We start from the raw sequence: 18,655 nt of genomic DNA on the forward strand, positions 1-18,655 counted from the left end.
GAAAACTATAAAATTGATCAATCAAATGCTATCATACATTTACTGTAAAATAAATCAACAGAATCAGTAATGAATAGTTTCTAGTTCTGGCTCCATTAGAAACTCGTAATTAATTATGAATATTTTTTAAGTTGCACAAAATACCGTATTATTGTTAATTATACTTCAATTCTGTAACAGAGAATAGAGTGAGGAATTCTTACTCAATTTGATTTTCGAAAAGCTAAGTTGTTGACTGCGCTTACTAGCATTCCCCGGGTTCCTTAAATTTTTTTTCTGGGATTAAAATATGCTACAAGTACTTTGAAATATCCTAAAAAAATCAAAAACAGTATTTGAACCCTTTTTTGGCCAATTCTGGAATTCCGGCACGATGGCTCCGCCGTGCTCCGGTGACGGCCACCACCCGCGGCGGTGGTCCTCATCGAGTTGAATGTTTTCGATTATTTTAGCTTAATTCAACCAGTTTTGCATCAATCCCTGCGAGAAAATACGTTAAGGGGCCTCCGTTGGCCAAAAAAAATAAAAAACCAAAACTCACCGACAACGGGCTTTCCGGTGCGTTTGCCTCGCTCTAGCCAATGTTAGCCAGTTTTGGTCAATTTTGGCCGGTTTTAACTGTATCCCTACAGAAAAACACGTTAAGGCCTCGGTTGGCCAGGAAATTACAAAAAATCGAACTTGTCGGGGGGGGAGACCTTTGGGTACGGCGGCTCCGCCAGTTTTCCTTTGCAATTGAGGTTCTTTCTTCGGCTACCCTTAATAGAAAAGGACGGTGAATACAATGATCGAAAAATAACGTGAAAAGGGAATAAAAAAGGAGCTCATCATAGGGATTTTAGGGTTTTAGCTACAGTGGCTCCGCAAGCTTTGCCCACAGTTTTTGGCTTACCCGCCATCTCTCTTACTCCGATTTGGCCACAGGAGTACTTGGAATCGAATTCCGAGTAGGTAGGAAAATTTTTTTACCTTTTTTGGCAGTCGATGGTGGCTCTGGTGTGGCGGCAGTGGGCGGTCGACGGAGGGCTGGCGGCTAGGGTTTAAGTTCCTGTGTGATGCGAAGTATTTATAACCATCCAACATTGATCTAAATCGTTTATCGCGATCGATTTTGTCTGTCCGATCGTGCCTAAGGAAAAAATGGATGCGGGCCGTCCATGCGCGCAGGATCGATCCTGGGCCGTCTGGTTGCGGGGCACGCAGATCGCCAGTGTGACCTCCTGCGTGACACTGATGTTAGTGCGCCTTGCCACATGGCGTGTTCTAGTTTGTCAAGGCTACTGGTTGGGCAGTCATACGTGGTCGAACTTTCTATATTTGTACTTTGATATCCTGTTTTTAATTTTTCTTTCGAAAACACCTTCAAAACTCAAATTTTCATCAATTTTTTTTTAAATTATTTTCAATCTCGTCCTTAATTCATTTTTTCTCAAAATTTCACTTAAATAAAAATAAATTAAATTAAATTAATTAATTATTTTAAATTAATAATTAAAAATAAAAAATTATCTCGGATCGTTTTTCGAATTCGGGTATTACAGTAAAAATTATTATTTAATAAATAATAAATAAAAATTGTTGAATTATTTAATAAATTGATTTAAATTTTATCAAATATAATTTTTTTAATATAAATGCGTACATTTTGATTAATTAAGTTATACATACACATTAACCATTAAAAAACGCGTAACACATAACCTAACTTTTGTATCATCAACCACGTAGATACATAATATATTGCATGTATTTTCTTTTTTGACAAAAAAGAGAGATGGAATTACTTGTAGTTTGAGGTTACCACTGTACTTTAGTCATGAATACTCAAAACTCAAAAGAAGTGCCTTCAATAGGTCGGCAACTTTGGCATCTACACTTGTCAATTTCTCTTTTTTTCTTTTTTGTTTTTAAAAAGATAAGAAGACCAATAAGTTTTATATTACATTTATGGAATAATTCCACTTTACAGCATTAGTTGTAAATATATAATTTTTGGTTACTAAATAAATTCAGCATTACTGTAACAGTATCCATATATTATATTTTTATTTTTACTTTTTGGAATTAAAATTCGAACAAAGAAATAATTAGTCATAAATCTAATACATTATTACTTTTAAGATTTGTATAGTGAAAAATAAATTTGTCTTTTCCCATAGATATATATATATATATATATGTATGTATATTTTCTGGAACATGAAGTTAGGAGAGTTATGGCAGTAGGGTATAGTAGCTACCCAATTAGATTGAAGAAAATAACATTGTTATCTCTTTTTTGTTTAATAAATTATTAAATTAATAGTAGTAGTTGTAATTTGATCTTTAATTGTTTTTTTATAAGTTGGTCATTTAACGTTTTTAATTTGTTTTAAACATTTAACGTGCTTCTAGTTTTTAATAGAGTAGTTATACGACATTTAGATATTTTAAAAAATAAGTCAGAAAAATGGACTTTAATTAGTAAATTAATAAAATATTTTATTTATTTTTAATTTATTAATTTAACTAATTAATCAATTTTATTTTTGAATTATTTTTTAAAACATTTAGACATAATTTAACTATCTTAACTTTCTTCACTAAAAAAATATACATAAATTAAATGTTTAAAAGAAATAAAATTTATTAGAGATCAAATTATAATCAAACATTATTAAATATCAAACTGCAATAAATGTCAAACATTATAAACTAATCTAATAGTTTTTTTTTTTCTAAATAATTGTCAATAATACAAAAGTTAGAATAAATTTAATATTTTTTTAAAAAAATTATTTATAAATTTATAATTAATTCAATTCAATTAGAAGATGTCGAAAGCTCGCTTAAACACATTGTCTGCATTAAATATGAACATCCGTTATGAAATAATCTTTTATTATCTTAATATAATTAATAAATGTTATAATCAAATTAAATATAAATTTATAAGTAAATTCTATAAATATTTTAAATTTGATTTTGAGCACATTTTAAATGTGCAATAAATTCTGTCTGGAATGATTCATTTTGGAGCTATTTTATATGGGATCAAAATATTTAATTGGTCTCTTTATGTGACCCCCTGAACGCTTTCTAATATAAGATTATATATTATTCATTCTTCCACCTTTAAAGAAAATATTTATAATTCTCCAATCAAATCACACATATCCATTAGTTCAAAAAGAATTCTATTCTCGTATAATGAATAACACTATAATCAAAGAAATTATTCAACTATCACCATACAAATAGAAGTTCCAACACTATTCCAATACTGTAAGAGTACTACTATGTTGCATCGTGATTGATAACATCTTGCAACTTTGAAACCCGGTGCTCCATTGCTAAGCTCCCCATTTTCGGTTCCCGCCTCAAAACATCTGAAATGAGAGTGATGAGTATGCATAACCCAATAAGATGAAATTTGAAACTAAAGCTAATGAATGACAATTAAATGACCTCTCTCCTTACTATCATTTCCCTTATTTCTATCATTTGGTTTTCCTCCCTTGATAATTATTAAATAACAACGCTACTCCCTCTTAATCTCACCTAACTCCTTACCGTTAGCTCTTCATTCTCCCAACCACATAACGGACCCGCACCCTACCCTTTTTGTTTTAACCAAAGCACCTTACCAACTCGACACCATTCCGATAGGTCCCAATACCATTCCCATACACCCTCTTAACAAACATCGGTCCACCAAGACCACACACGCACACCCTTGCTGCCTTCTGGGGCCCCGCTCCAACAGCAAACACAATCCTCATATCGACTGTTACATGGCCCCGTGCACTATCACACCACAACGTTAAATACACAGCGCTATTCCCACGGCAACTACCACTGAATGGCCCCACCGAACTCCACCAACGTTGGCCAAATGGCCTCCCACACACTTGACCGGGGAGTGCCTCATCGACCACTAAGTGGCCATAAATATAATATGCCACTACTCATCATATCAGAACATCCATGTTTGTAAGCATCAGCCAAAGGCCTTACACACAACTCACACACACGCACACACAGCGTGCCACTAATTTCCACACTAGTATACCAGAATCCACAAACACCGACCAAGAGGCCTCCCACACCTAAATACCTATACATACACACACCACTGAGTGCCCAATGTCCCCACTGTATCATGTAAACCTCACTCCACCTACAGCTTCACACATACGACCCACGAGCCACCATCCCTGCACAACAAAAGGTGTCGCCCTCGACAAATAGCCCAACACACCTACCACTAAACCTACACCCGCTAAATACTTATACCTATTCAATAATGCATCCCACTCTCACAGTTACCTCCCCCTCAGTTACATACAACTCATCATCCATGAGCTCCGTTCTCGTCCTCACAACATCTCCCGTTCACTCTTCTCCCTCATACAACTGACTGCCCACACGTACACTCCTCTCTACAGCTTCCTCCCTTTGTTTTCTCAGACTTCGGCTACTCTTGGACTTATTCATCTAATATCGAGCCTCGACTTCCATCTCTTTAACGAGGAGCACCTCCATTAATCCGCACACGCAATCCCATAGAGGTTTGCCCTAAATTAGTTTAGAAATTCTAAATTTCTCTTACCTCTTGTTTCCTTCCTTCTCTATCTCCCAAAGCTACCGTGACCTCACCTTCTTTCAAAACTTTGGAGCAGTTCTCCTTCCGCACTCGCCTCTAATTATTGCCTCTCTCGCAATTGTCTCCCTCTATCACTCTCGCACTCTCTGTTTTCCCTTTTTTTTTCTCTCTTCTCCTCCCTCCCTCTCTTTGCCCCACTCCCCCTTTTTATACCTATCTTAACTCCACATCACAAACATTGATTTCGCCCACCTCATCCTAACCATTCATCTCACCATCCCTCACAGATATAGACTATTACAATATCCCCTCCTTTTAACAGAAATTTGGTCTCTCAAATTTCGCTATATCACCTCAAAGAGTTGTGGATAGTTGTTCCTTATCTCGCCCTCTCGCTCCCAGGTTACTTCATCACTTATGTGATATCCCCACTGTGCCTTCACCATAGGTATTATTCTACTTCTCAGTTTCATTTCCTGTTATTCAAGGACACAAATCAGTTCTTCTTCATAAGTCGAATCTTTCTCTTGCGGTAACGATTCATACTGCAAAATATGCTTCAAATCATGTTAATATTTTCGTAGCATAGAGATATGAGATACATCGTGAACCATACTCTACTGCGAAGGGAGTGTTATCCTATACACAACCATACCCACCTTCTCAAGAATCTCTAAAGGCCCTATAAAATGGGGACTCAGCTTCCCCTTCTTCCTAATTTTTAACAAACTCTCTATTGGAGACACTTTTAGGAATACAGGATCCCCTACTTCAAAATTCAAATCTCTCCTGCAATTCTCTACTTTGTGTCGCCTGTATACTTTTCAGTATCATTGACACCTTTGCTGTAGCTTCTTTCATTGATCTTGGTCTGATCAACTATCCTTCCCCAACTTCATCCTCGCAAATCGGCGACTTGTATGGCCTACCATAAAGAGCCTCATAAGGGGCCATGCCAGTGCTAGCATGGTAACTATTATTATAGGCAAATTCCTCTAAGGCTAACTCCCTTATGTGTTTCATAACCCACACTTCATACTCAAACTCTCTACTCATGAATCCGTCTAAAACTAAATGTTCTCTGTGCATTTCCAATCATTAAGTTTATCTACCGCGATTTTTACAACTCGTTTTATAATTCAATCATGTCAAGGTAGCAAATGAAAAAGAACCAAGAAAAATTTCTATTTACTACAGAGATATAAAATAAATGAACATCCGATATTTTTCACCATGTATCCATCTTCCTATTGATTCGTTTCCCCTAGGTATAGTAACACTGGTTAGGGTTTTGGTTCCGTCTTCTATCTTACTACATTCATAAATGATATACAATGAGCACACTCTAGCCCAGTAAAATAAATTCTAAAACTCAAATGAGGTATGGAAATACATTGAACCTCTAGCTTGGGGTTATATCCACACCTATATCCTAATGTCTCTCTTGCCCTTTCACCTCTCTGTAACCCTACCCTACCACTCTTTGGTTTAATCTACAATTTGCTCATGCCCTTGTCAATATTACCACCTGTCCACCCGCTCCTCCATACACTGACTTCTTCATTCTTCCACACACTAAGAGAACCCTTATTACCTCATTTCACCTAAAACTCTCATACCACAAGGGACATTCCTATAATAGCATGACCAAAATAGAACCCTAATACCTTTCTTGCACACTTAACGACCTTTGCTTGGCCACTCATACACCTACTCTAGTCCTAACTCATCCCTAAAGCTACCCCCACACACATATCTCTAATAACTACACTGCCACCAACTATTAAACACTCCTCCGGCACTAGTTCGACCATACACACCCTCTCATCAGCCTTAATTCCCCCCTCACTACCATTGATTCACTCAACCATAAGAACGCACACAGACCAGCAGTATACAGCCATGCACACCAGCCTTCCCTTAGCCACACAGACACCAATAGTACACTGCCCCCCATCGACCTTCACTTAGCCACAGACATACACTGGCTATACACAGGCACATATACACCGGCCTTCACTTGGCCACACACACACCAACAATACCCCGCCATACAAACATAACAACCTTCCCTTGGCCACATACACTGATAGTACACTGCCACATACACACACCGGCCTTTCCTTAGCCAAATATACTGGCAGTACACAACCATGCACATACATCGACCTTCCCTTGGCCATACCAACACTGGCAACACACTGTCATACACACACACACAACGACCTTCCCTTGGCCACACACACACCAGCACTACACCGTCGCACCCCCACCAACCTTCACTTGGCCATACACACACAGATTATACACAGCCACGCACACACTGGCCTTCACTTGGCCACACACACACCGGTAGTACCTTGTCATACACACACCCCGGCTTTTTCTTGACCACATACACCAGCAGTACACTGCCACACAAGTACACCGGCCTTTCCTTGGCCACACACACGATAGTACACAACCACGTACACACACTGGCCTTCCTTTGGCCACCCCAACACCGATAACACACTGTCATATATACACACACAATGACCTTTCCTTGGCCACATACACCAACAGTACACAGCCACGCACACACACCGGCCTTCTCTTGGCCACACTAACACCGGCAATACACTGCCATACACACACGCACTGACCTACTCCTGGCAACACAAATGCACAATAACTATATACACACACTACGCCACTCAACCCGAACGTCACCACCAGATACGCCCTACACGCACGCCCCTTCCCCGGCATTATTTCCAAATGTGCCATGTTAAGTATTTAGTATATAATTTTTAATCTAAGTTACGAGAAGCAGATTGAACTTACCCACACTTTTCCAAATATAGAAATTTAGATGCTCCTATTTAAGGTTCGGGTTTTAGTGATCAAATTGCTCTGATACTAATTGTGACATCCCTAAACGATTTCTACTATAGGATTATACATTATTGATTCTTCCACCCTTAAACAAGATATTTATAATTCTTCAACCAAATCACACATATCCATTAGTTCAAAAAGAATTCTATTCTCGTATAACGAATAACTCTATAATCAAAGAAATTATTCAACTATCACCCTATACATAGAAGTTCCAACACTATTCTAATACTGTAAGTGTCCTACTATGTCACATCGTGATTGATAACATCTTACTACTTTGAAACCCAATGCTTCGTTACTAAGCTCCCCATTTTTGGTTCCCCCCCTCAAAGTATTTAAAATAAGAATAAGGAGTATGCATAACCCAATAAGATTAAATTTGGAACTAGAACTAATGAATGGCAATTAAATGACCTCCTTCCTTACTATCATTTCCCTTATTTCTATCATTTGGTTTTTCTCCATTGAAAACTATTAAATAACAACGCTACTCCCTCCTAATCCCATTTAACTCTTTATCGTTAGCTCTTCGCTCTCCCAACCACATAACGGACCTGCACTCTACCCCTTTTGTTTTAACCACAGCACTTTACCAACTCGACACCATTCTGATAGGTCCCAATACCATTCCCATACACCCTCTCAACAAACACCACTCCACCAAGACCACACACGCACACTCCCGCTGCCTCCTGGAGCCCTGCCTCAACAGCAAACATAATCCTCATATCGATCGTTACATGGCCCCGTGCATTACCGCACCACAATGTCAAATACACATCGTTATTCCTGCGACAACTACCACTGAATGGCCCCATCAAACTCCACCAGCGTCAGCCAAACGGTCTCCTAGACACCTGACCATGGGAGTGCCTCATCGATCATTGAGTGGCCATAAATACAACATGCCACTACTCATCATATCGGAACATCTATGTTTGCAAGCATCGGCCAAAGGCCTTACACACAACTCACACACATGCACACACAGCGTGTCGTTGATTTCCACACCAGTATACAAGAATCCACAAATACTGGCCAAGAGGCCTCCCACACCTAAATACTTATACATACACACACCACTGAGTGCCCAATGTCCCCACTATATCACATAAATCTCATTCCACCTATAGCTTCACACATACGGCCCACGAGCCACCATCCCTGCACAACAGAAGATGTCACCCTCGGCAAGTAGCCCTACATACTTATCACTGAACCTACATTTACCACCAATCACCGTATACTTATACCTATATTATAACACCCCGTTTTTTTTTTCTTTTCACATTGGGTGTAATTAATAAAGCAACCAATTCCATAGTCAATTAGTTAAGCACAAGGAAACACTATCACAATCCCTTATTCAATGATCAAGGTAAATCTACAATCATGCACAAGGCTTCACACACAATACAACCGTACTCAATGGCTATGCTATCATCAATACACATTATATTCGGTCAAAAGAAACGAAAATATTTATCCTTTTATCCTACACACTAGGTTCGGATGCTAATAACTTCGATCCGGACTCCGTCCCTACATCATCTGTAAAGAGAAAAGAGTGAGTCCATTTAACTCAGTACGGTGCAAATCAAAATACAGGTGTGAGATGCAATAATATAAACCCCAAGTTCCTACCAACAGTTCACTACCGCACCCCAGTCCCCCCCTGTATCCCATAATCCCCCTACCCAGGGTTTCCGTCCCCCAACGACACCCCAGGCATGCCAGTGATACCACCCATCACCAAGATCGGCGACCATTAACCACCTATCGATCTCTACTGGGCCATGCACGCACATTATTTTCCTTCGTCTTCGTCACCAACATCGTCGACCATCGTCGACCATCGTCTACCTACCGACCCTTATCGGGCCACACACACACACTCTAATCATTCTCTCCCATCACCAACATCGGCGACCATTCGCCACCTCTCGACCTATACCAGGCCACATACACACACCCTGATCATCCTCTCCCGTCACCAACATCGGGGACCATTAGCCACCTCTCGACCTATACCAGGCCACACACACACACTCTCTTATCATTCTCTCCCGTCACCAGTATCGGCGACCATTAACCACCTCTCGACCTATATCAGGCCACGCACGCACACTCTGATCATTCTCTCCCATCACCAGCATCGGCAACTATTAACCACCTCTCGACCTATACCAGGCCACGCACACACACTCCGATCATTCTTTCTCGTCACCAGCATCGGCGACCATTAACCACCTCTCGACCTATACCAGGCCACGCACACACACATTGATCATTCTCTCCCGTCACCAGCATCGGCGACCATTAACCACCTCTCGACCTATACCAGGCCACACACACACACTCTGATCATTATCTCCCGTCACCAGCATCGGCGACCATTAATCACCTCTCGACCTATATCAGGCCACACACACACACTCTGATCATTTTCTCTCGTCACCAGCATCGACGACCATTAACCACCTCTCGACCTATACCAAGCCACGCACACACACTCTGATCATTCTCTCCCGTCACCGACATCGGCGACCATTAGCCACCTATCGACTTATACCAGGCCACGCATGCACACCACTTCTATTCACTTTCGTCACCAACATCGGCGACCCTTGTTCACCTATCGACCCCTATCGGCCACACACACACACACTACTCATTCTCTCCCACTGCCCCTCTTTGCCCACTACCTGCGACATACTCTAAGTGTCCCTACTCACACCGACTTTCCCCCGCCGCCACGAACTCCACTCATGCTGCCTACGCTTGCTCTCTCTTTTTTTTTTCCCGGTCGCGCTCTCTCCCAAAGCTCCAGCAACCCCACTCTACTCCCTCAAGCACCTCACTCACCCCGTGGATCCTTCCCTTCCCCGGTGTTCACTCACTTCATTTCCCTATCTCTCCCTCGGACCACATCATCACCGCCACAACATCTTTCTCTCTCCTCCCCCGTTGCTCACACAACCCGTCCCCTCTCACACCGCTTACTAACCTCACACATCTTCCTCTCTCCTCCCGCGTTTCTCACACAACCCGCTCCCTCTCACACAGTTCACACACATCTTCCTCTCTCCCGGCCTCCACTCACTCCACACCCCCTATCTCTCTCTCGGTCTCCGCTCGCACTGCCCACCTCACTCACTCATCCAACCTCCACTCACTCCACACTCCGTACTTCACTCTTGGAGTCCACTCACTCTGCCAACCGCTTTCTCTTTCTCGGCCTCCACTCACTCCGCTAATCGCTTGCTCTTTCTCGGCCTCCACTCACTCTGCCAATCACTTTCTCTCTTTCGACCTCCACTCACTCTACCAATCGCTTTCCCTCTCTCGGCCTCCACTCACTCCACCTCTTGGCCTCCACTCACTCCGCCAATTGCTTCCTCTCTCCCAGCCTCCACTCACTCCACACTCTTATCTCTCTCTCGACCTTCGTCCGTACTGTCACCTTCTCTCTCTCTCCTCCCGCGATTCTCACACGGCCAACTTCCTTCCACCTGCCTTATTGCACACACTCACCCTACACGACCTCCTCCATACACCGCTACTTCCGTAAGCCGTCACCACGCACGCCACACATCCAAACATTTCAAACTCAAATCCACACATATATTTGAAAATTATTACTGTACCTCCCATTTTCATCTTCCTTCTTTCGGCCGAGCGCACTATCACTATCCGCGGCCTCCTCTTCTCTTTGCTCCGCTTCCTTTCTCTCTCCTTCTAGAACCTTCCATCTTTTCCTCTTTCTCTTTCCCGCTCCCCTTTTTCCTCCGTTCTTTTCTTTTTTTTTTCTCCTCTTTCTTTCTCCTTTCCTTCCTTCCCCTGCCCCCTATTTATATCACCCCAGTTTTTCCTCAAAACGGCGTCGTTTTCTCCCTTGCAGAACGATGTCGTTGTTCCCTTTTCAAAACGACGTCGTTTTCTCCCCTCAATAAAATGACGTCGTTTTTCCTTCTTTAAAACGACGTCGTTTCCCTCCCCTCTCTTTTTTTTTCCCCCAGTTATTACATATATAACAATGCATCCCACTCTCACAGTTACCTCCTTCTCGGTTACACACAACTCATCATCCACAAGCTCCGTTTCCATCCTCACGACACCTCCTGTTCACTCCTCTCTCTTATAGAACCAACTACCCACATGTACACTCTTCTCTACAACTTCCTCTCTTTTTTCAAACCTTGGCTACTCTTGCACTTCCTCAACTAATATCGCGCCTCGACTTCTATCTCCTTAACGAGGAACACCTCTATTAATCCACACACACAATCTCAGAGAGGTTTGCCCTAAATTAGTGTAGAAATTCCAAATTTCTCTTACCTCTTGCTTCCCTCATTCTCTATCTCCCAAAGCTACCGTGACCTCACTTTCTTCCCAAACTTTCGAGCAATTCTCCTTCCGTACTCGCCTCCGATTATCGCCTTTCTCGTAATTGTCTCCCTCTCTTACTCCCCCAATATCTGTTTTCCCTTTCTTTTCTTTCTTCTCCTCCCTCCCTCTCTCTGCTCGACTCTCCCTTTTTATACCTATCCCAACTCCACATCACAACTGTTGATTTCGCCCACCTCATCCTAATCGTTCATCTCACCATCCCTCACAGATCTAGGCTATTACACTTTATTATTTTAATATATTTAAATTGGCTTTTGTATATTTACAATTTTGTTTCTTATATTTTTAGACATTTTATGATATTGCCAATGTAGATTAATACTATTAGTAAAAGTTTCACGTGATAATAAGTTAGACACGTGTCTCTTTTTAATTGAATGAATTTTCACGTCAAATGTCACGTGAAATCTTATATGTAAAAATATTTTTATTTTTAACATAAAAAATTAAAAATTTAGAACATAAAATTAAAACAAATTCCTAAATCCACCAATGGGGGAATTGTGGTTTCTATCGTTGAATCCTCTTATTGTCACATGAGACTCTAGAGAGTTTAAAGGAGTTTCTACATAGAGTAGGGAGAAATTTATTATGTTATTATGGTAACCTAAAATAATTGAAGATGAAAAATAAGGAAGAGATGCAAACGAAAAGAAAAACCTTCCTTTTGCTATGATAAAGAAAATAAAAGCAAGAGATAATATAAAATAAAGACAAGATAAGAAGATGTAAAAAGATAGATGTAGTGGAAGGTTAAGAAAGTTGGTGGGTATTGATTGACTCGAGGTGGTAATGGTTTTTTAGAAGAAGAATAGAGAAAATCAAACCGGCTGAGTTTTGAAAAGGGCAATAAGAGGTCAACAAGGGAGAGAAATATAAAGAGAGCTAAAATATATATGATTTAGGGTTTTGGTAAAAAATTTCAATAATGAGTGGCAAGAGGATTATAAGGTCTTAATGCATATGCACAGTGGTCTTCTCAACCATGTCTTTTTATCACCACCAGTTTATTCGACAAGGTTTCCAACCTCCTCAAGTCATTCATCGACGACATGAAAGCATCAATCATAAAAGATAGAGTTTTATTTTCTTTAAAAAAAATTATGTTTCTAATTTTTATTTTTTTATTTTTTTGCTATATTAAAAATAAGTAAAGATTAAAATATTTTACATGTTACGTCACAGATCATACCTCGTTTTATAAGATAATGACTTGAGTATACTTACTTAAATCACATATACTTGAGTTAAGTAAAATAATTTAACTTTATTAATTATAGCGGAGTTGGAGAAGCGTTACATCCTTTAAATGTAAAATATAAACATACATATGAGACTCTAAATTTCATTGTTTATATTACTAAACAAAAGTATAAAACAGTAACCCTAATCTTAGAGTTTAGCTTTAAACTTTTTTTTCGTATCACTGCTCACTCTGCAGCTGTATCTTCAGTATCTGGAAGATGATAGAGGGTGAGATAAAATATTCTGATAATTAATATTATGAAATCACTGCATATTACATGCAATATATAATTTTTTTACACAAAAAAAATATATATCATATAATCTTTTCAAAATATAGGCGAATTAAAATACAAATGCACAAATTATAAAATTGATTCACAATTGCTTCGTTGTATACTTCATCACTATTATGGAGGATTAATCAGTTATCACACATTATGCATAAATATAAATACTTATCATTGGTTCCTCATGTACCTTAATATGGAACGACATACATGAGTACCTTGAAACACTACTACTCCTCGAATACGGAACAGTTAGGGCACGCAGATTAGACTATTTCTCCATACACCCGAATACAGAATAGTTATGTATAGATACACACTAATCACTTCGTCAGTACACTTGAACACAGAACGGTTATGTATGGTCACATTGAAGCCTAGTATAATGCAAGTGTTGTTGGAACAACTTCTTTTCATAATGAGGACACATATGAAAATTACATTTCGAAAACACAAAGCGAAATAATACATATATCGAAGTATAATTTTAATAAATACTTACTTAGCAAATACGAAAGAGAAATTAAACACTTACACATTTTTATACTGAAAATACGTAAAATACTTCAAAACAATGTAGACTATAAATTCATGATATTCATTTACCTTAGATTCTTAGCAGTCGTAATCTTAATTCCAGCAGAGTTTCGGCTTTATTTATGACATTTTTCTCTCAAATATCCGACAGAGTTTTGGAATGATTTTTGGTAACTTTCTTGATTCAAAAATATTTAACAGAATACTCAAAAACTAATATAAAAAATCAAAGAAAAACTGAACTTCAAAACTTAAGAAAAAACTTTTGATCATAACCTCATTTTGATTGTAAACCTTCTTCCTCTTCTCTTCATCTTCTTCTACTCTCACAAATTTAGTAGAGTTTCTTCAAAGTTTTTATCTAAAATATCAAAATACTCTAAAAAATCACACACTTCGTACTCCCTCTTTTTCTTTCACCTCTATATTTCTCACTATTTTTCTCTTATCTGAAATGTATCTTTCTCCCTTCTCCCATCCCCTTATTTATAGGAGTGGAGAGCCACGTGAGAAAGATTGTCCCCATTTTATCATGCTACTTTATCCAAAAGTTGTCACATTTAATTATATCATTTCATCTAAAAAGTTACTACTTTTCACATGTCAATTCATTTAAAAGTTGTCACTTTCTGTGTTATCACTTCATCTAAAAGTTATTACTTTTCATATGTCACTTCATCTAAAAGTTGTCATTTTTTGTTATGTTATTTTATCTAATAATTAAAAATATTTTATTATAACACTTCATTGAAAAAGTTTTCTCTTTTTTACATATATCTTCATGTTTATTCTAACTCTTTTATTTTTATCTATCATTTTTCTATTTAACTCTAAACTATGTTTTTAATCTTATTATATATTTTCAACATATATAAATACTAAATTAAATATATCAAATATTAAAAATTAACTCGAGAGTATTTTCAAACTATCACATGTTAGATGTCACATAATATTTTACAAGAAAATTTATTTAATCAAAAAGAAGTATATGTCTAATTTATTGACAAGCAATACTTCTACTAATAATATTAGCGTGCACTAATGATCAATGACTGAATTAGAAAATTTTTAAAAGTATAAATACTAAAATTACAAAAGAATAATATAAAAATTAATTCAAATATTTTAAAATAGTATAAAGATACATTTAATATTTTAAGTTTTTATATGGAGTTTTTTAGAAATTATGATGCTGGCATGCTGCACATGTTAAGGCTACTTTCTTTTTTAATTAAAAAAATTGGTTCCTTCTTTTAAAGCTTTCCACATTATATGTCATTTGCAGATTTGATTAGTTTGAAAAGCCTTAATATATATATATATATATATATGAGAATATATCCCGAGATTATTCGAAGAAATTAAAAATTAACTGATATTCTCAAAAAAAAAATTCAGAGTTTTACTTTAACATATACTACGAAACTCACATTATTCTTGGAACACAATAGTTTATGCTTGGAATTATTCTCACATTAGAAAATGTACTATTCGAATTTTATATAAAATTTCACACGAATTTAAGTTTTATTATTTTTAAATTAAGTTTATACTTCTCATTTTTAAAAAAAAAAAAACTTGAATTGTAAAGAATTTTATGAATTCTGAAAATCTATTGGAAATGTTATATTGATTTATATTTTAATTTTATAAAATAAGAATGAAAATACGATACGATAAATAAAATACAATTTTGAATGAACAAAATCTAATTTTAAATTAATTATATACTTAATCAAATTTTAATTTTTGGTATAATTTATTTTCTTAACATATGAGAATACAGATCTATTATTGTAAAGTTGAAATATTAATGAAGTTAACTCAATCATACATCAAATACATATTATGACTAACTTTTACATATTAAATAATTAATATATAGAAATTGAGTGAGAATAAATATATTTGAACAAAATACAATGTAAGTAACTTGATTCAAATTTTAATTTCATGAAATAGAAATGTAAATACAATACAGATAAGATACAAATTTGAATGAAAAATAATTTTATGTCAAATTAAATTTAAGTATTTTATAATTATGTTATTGACAAATATGTATCTAACTTTGTCATTGTAAAATTAATAATACGAGTGGAATTGGTGTAACTATATGTCAAATATATAAATTATTAGTAAATTATAAATATAATAATTAATATCTAATTTATACACCCATATATATATATATATATATATATATATATTTAACGTTCAAATAATTGTCTTATATTTCCTTAAGATTGTTGCACTCCACAGTGTATATATGTATTCCTTTGATAAGATGTGTGTGTGTGTGTGTATAAATACGTGTGCATATATATATATATATATATATATATATATGTTGTAGTTATTTCATTTAATATAATTTAATCACTTTTAAATATTATTTTTGTTTAAAATTAATTATGATAATATTATTAATATATTAATAAATTAAATTAAATATTATAAGTCAGTTGTAGCGTCCGGACCGAGGAAAAAAAAAAAAAAAGCCACGTCGGCAGCCACGTCAGCAGGCCCGGTCAGCAGTCCCGGCCAACCGGGGCCTGCCACGTGGCAAGACCACGTCGCTCCTGAACGGGCCACGTTGGCGATCCACGTGGGCGCGATCGGACGGCCCAGATCAATCGCGTGATCGGACGGCCCAGATTTAATCAAAAACGGACGGCCCAGATTAAAACAAAATGGACGGCTGAGATCAAAGGGCAAGGGGTTATAAATAGAACCCCCACACCAGACCACAAACCCTAGCCGCCTGCCGCTCGCCGGAGAAGACGAACCAGAGGCCGACCGCCGCCACCCGCCGCCGCACCGGGGAAATTTCCGACCGCCGATCGAGGTAAATTTCATACCCCCGACTCGTTTTTCCACGCTGATTCCTCCTATGGCCAAATCGAAGCCAAAATCCCGGCCAAACGGCCGGAATACGCGGCCGAAGACCAGCGGCGCCGCCGCACCCCCTCTCGATTTTTGCCTCCAACGAGGCCCTTCCCGGCCTCCGTTTGATGCAATTTTTATATCACCGTGATCACCATTCTTTTCTCTACAGGTTGAACGGAGCCGAATCACCAAAACACGAACCTCACCGGAGAGCCGTCGCACCCGAGAGCGCCGCCGCCGGTAAGCACCGTTTTTCCGTGATTTTTTGGCCCCCCGAGGGCCCTAGGGCTGTTTTCTCACAGGGGCCGATGCGAGTGTGGCCGAAAACGGTCGAAAACAGCCAACCCGAGGCGACTCGCCGCCGTGCCGGAGTTGCGATTTGGGCCGAAAGAGGCCCTGGGCCTAATTTGGGTTTTTTTTTGGAACACGTGCAGGTACCGTTAGTGTGTTTCAGTTTCCCCGGGGAAAAATTCAGGGAAAATTAGGGACGGCCTGTAGGCGCACTGTGAATCGTATTTGGATCCCGAAAACAAGTAAGGACCCCTCACCCTATTTCCTATCACGGTATTAAAGTTCAAAATGATAAAACGGTATTTCTTGAATTAACGCATGTGTGAAATTGCTTAAGGTTGCTAATGGAGCCCGAGTCTAGTGTGATTTATGATTTACTGCTATTTGGCCTGTTTTACAGCTTTAAATGCATTATGAGGTTTGATGTGTTCATTTTATAGTTTCGAGTGCATATATTACTGTTTTATTTATTTATGGGTTGAAAGACTGAAGAACTGATACTGTATGTTGTCTGTTTGGCATGAATTACGATTTGCTTTCTTAAATGTGAATTGATGATGCTTATTGAGGAAAAGAAAAATGAAAGATTATGTAAATAGAAATTGTATGATGGGGTTAGCCTGACTAGATATCCTGGGAGATGGTGGACGGACCGGGTCCGTAGGGAACCCTACCGGGATTGTGGTCTCACATGCCGGACGGGGTATGGAGATCTTATGGTTTTGGCGCCATACCGGACGGGGTATGGGGACGGCCCGTTTCACCCTCATACCGGACGGGGTATTGAGGTTTATGGTTTTGGCGCCCATACCGGACGGGGTATGGAGACGGCCCTGGAAACTGATTATGAATGTTAAAGGTTAACGGGTAGCGGGACCCCTATGGACCCCTATGGATACTAGTAGGCTGGTAAATGAGAAAATGATATGTTGTATAATGATTGAATTACAAAAGGCGTGATAAGTGCTATGTTTTACAGCTTATATTATTCCATGTTTGTGATAATGTTATTGTTTTCTTATATTGCTTCATGAATTCCACCGAGGTAAGTGGATGGTAAAGGTTTTATCATAAATAAAAAGGATTTGTTGTAAATCATGCTCCATTGGTCTTTTGTGTTTTTCTATCCACCTTTACCTCCGTGACGGTGAGATATCGTGATGTTCTTACTGGGCTAGTGTAGCTCACTCCTTATTTAACCATTTCAGATCAGGAAGACATGGTTCCCGAGCCCGTTCCGCAGGAGGACGACGAAGGGGATGCCTAGAGACTCTGTAGTCATACTCATAGTTTTATTTTCGAGTTTCTCTCTTAGTTAGTTTAATCTTTTATACTTTAAGTACGTTTTTTATTTTCGTGTAAGGGATGTTAACGGAAATTTTGATCTCGCTTCCGCATTAAATATTTATAATATAATTTCCATTTTTTTTTAATTACCGGGGCTGCTACATCAGTTATTCTCAATATATAATATATTTATAAAATAATAAATTTTATATTTTATTAATTTTTAAACTCATAA

The sequence above is a fragment of the Carica papaya genome, chromosome 8 (assembly GCF_054855325.1).
Source record: "Carica papaya isolate Zhongbai chromosome 8, ASM5485532v1, whole genome shotgun sequence".
NCBI lineage: Eukaryota > Viridiplantae > Streptophyta > Magnoliopsida > Brassicales > Caricaceae > Carica > Carica papaya.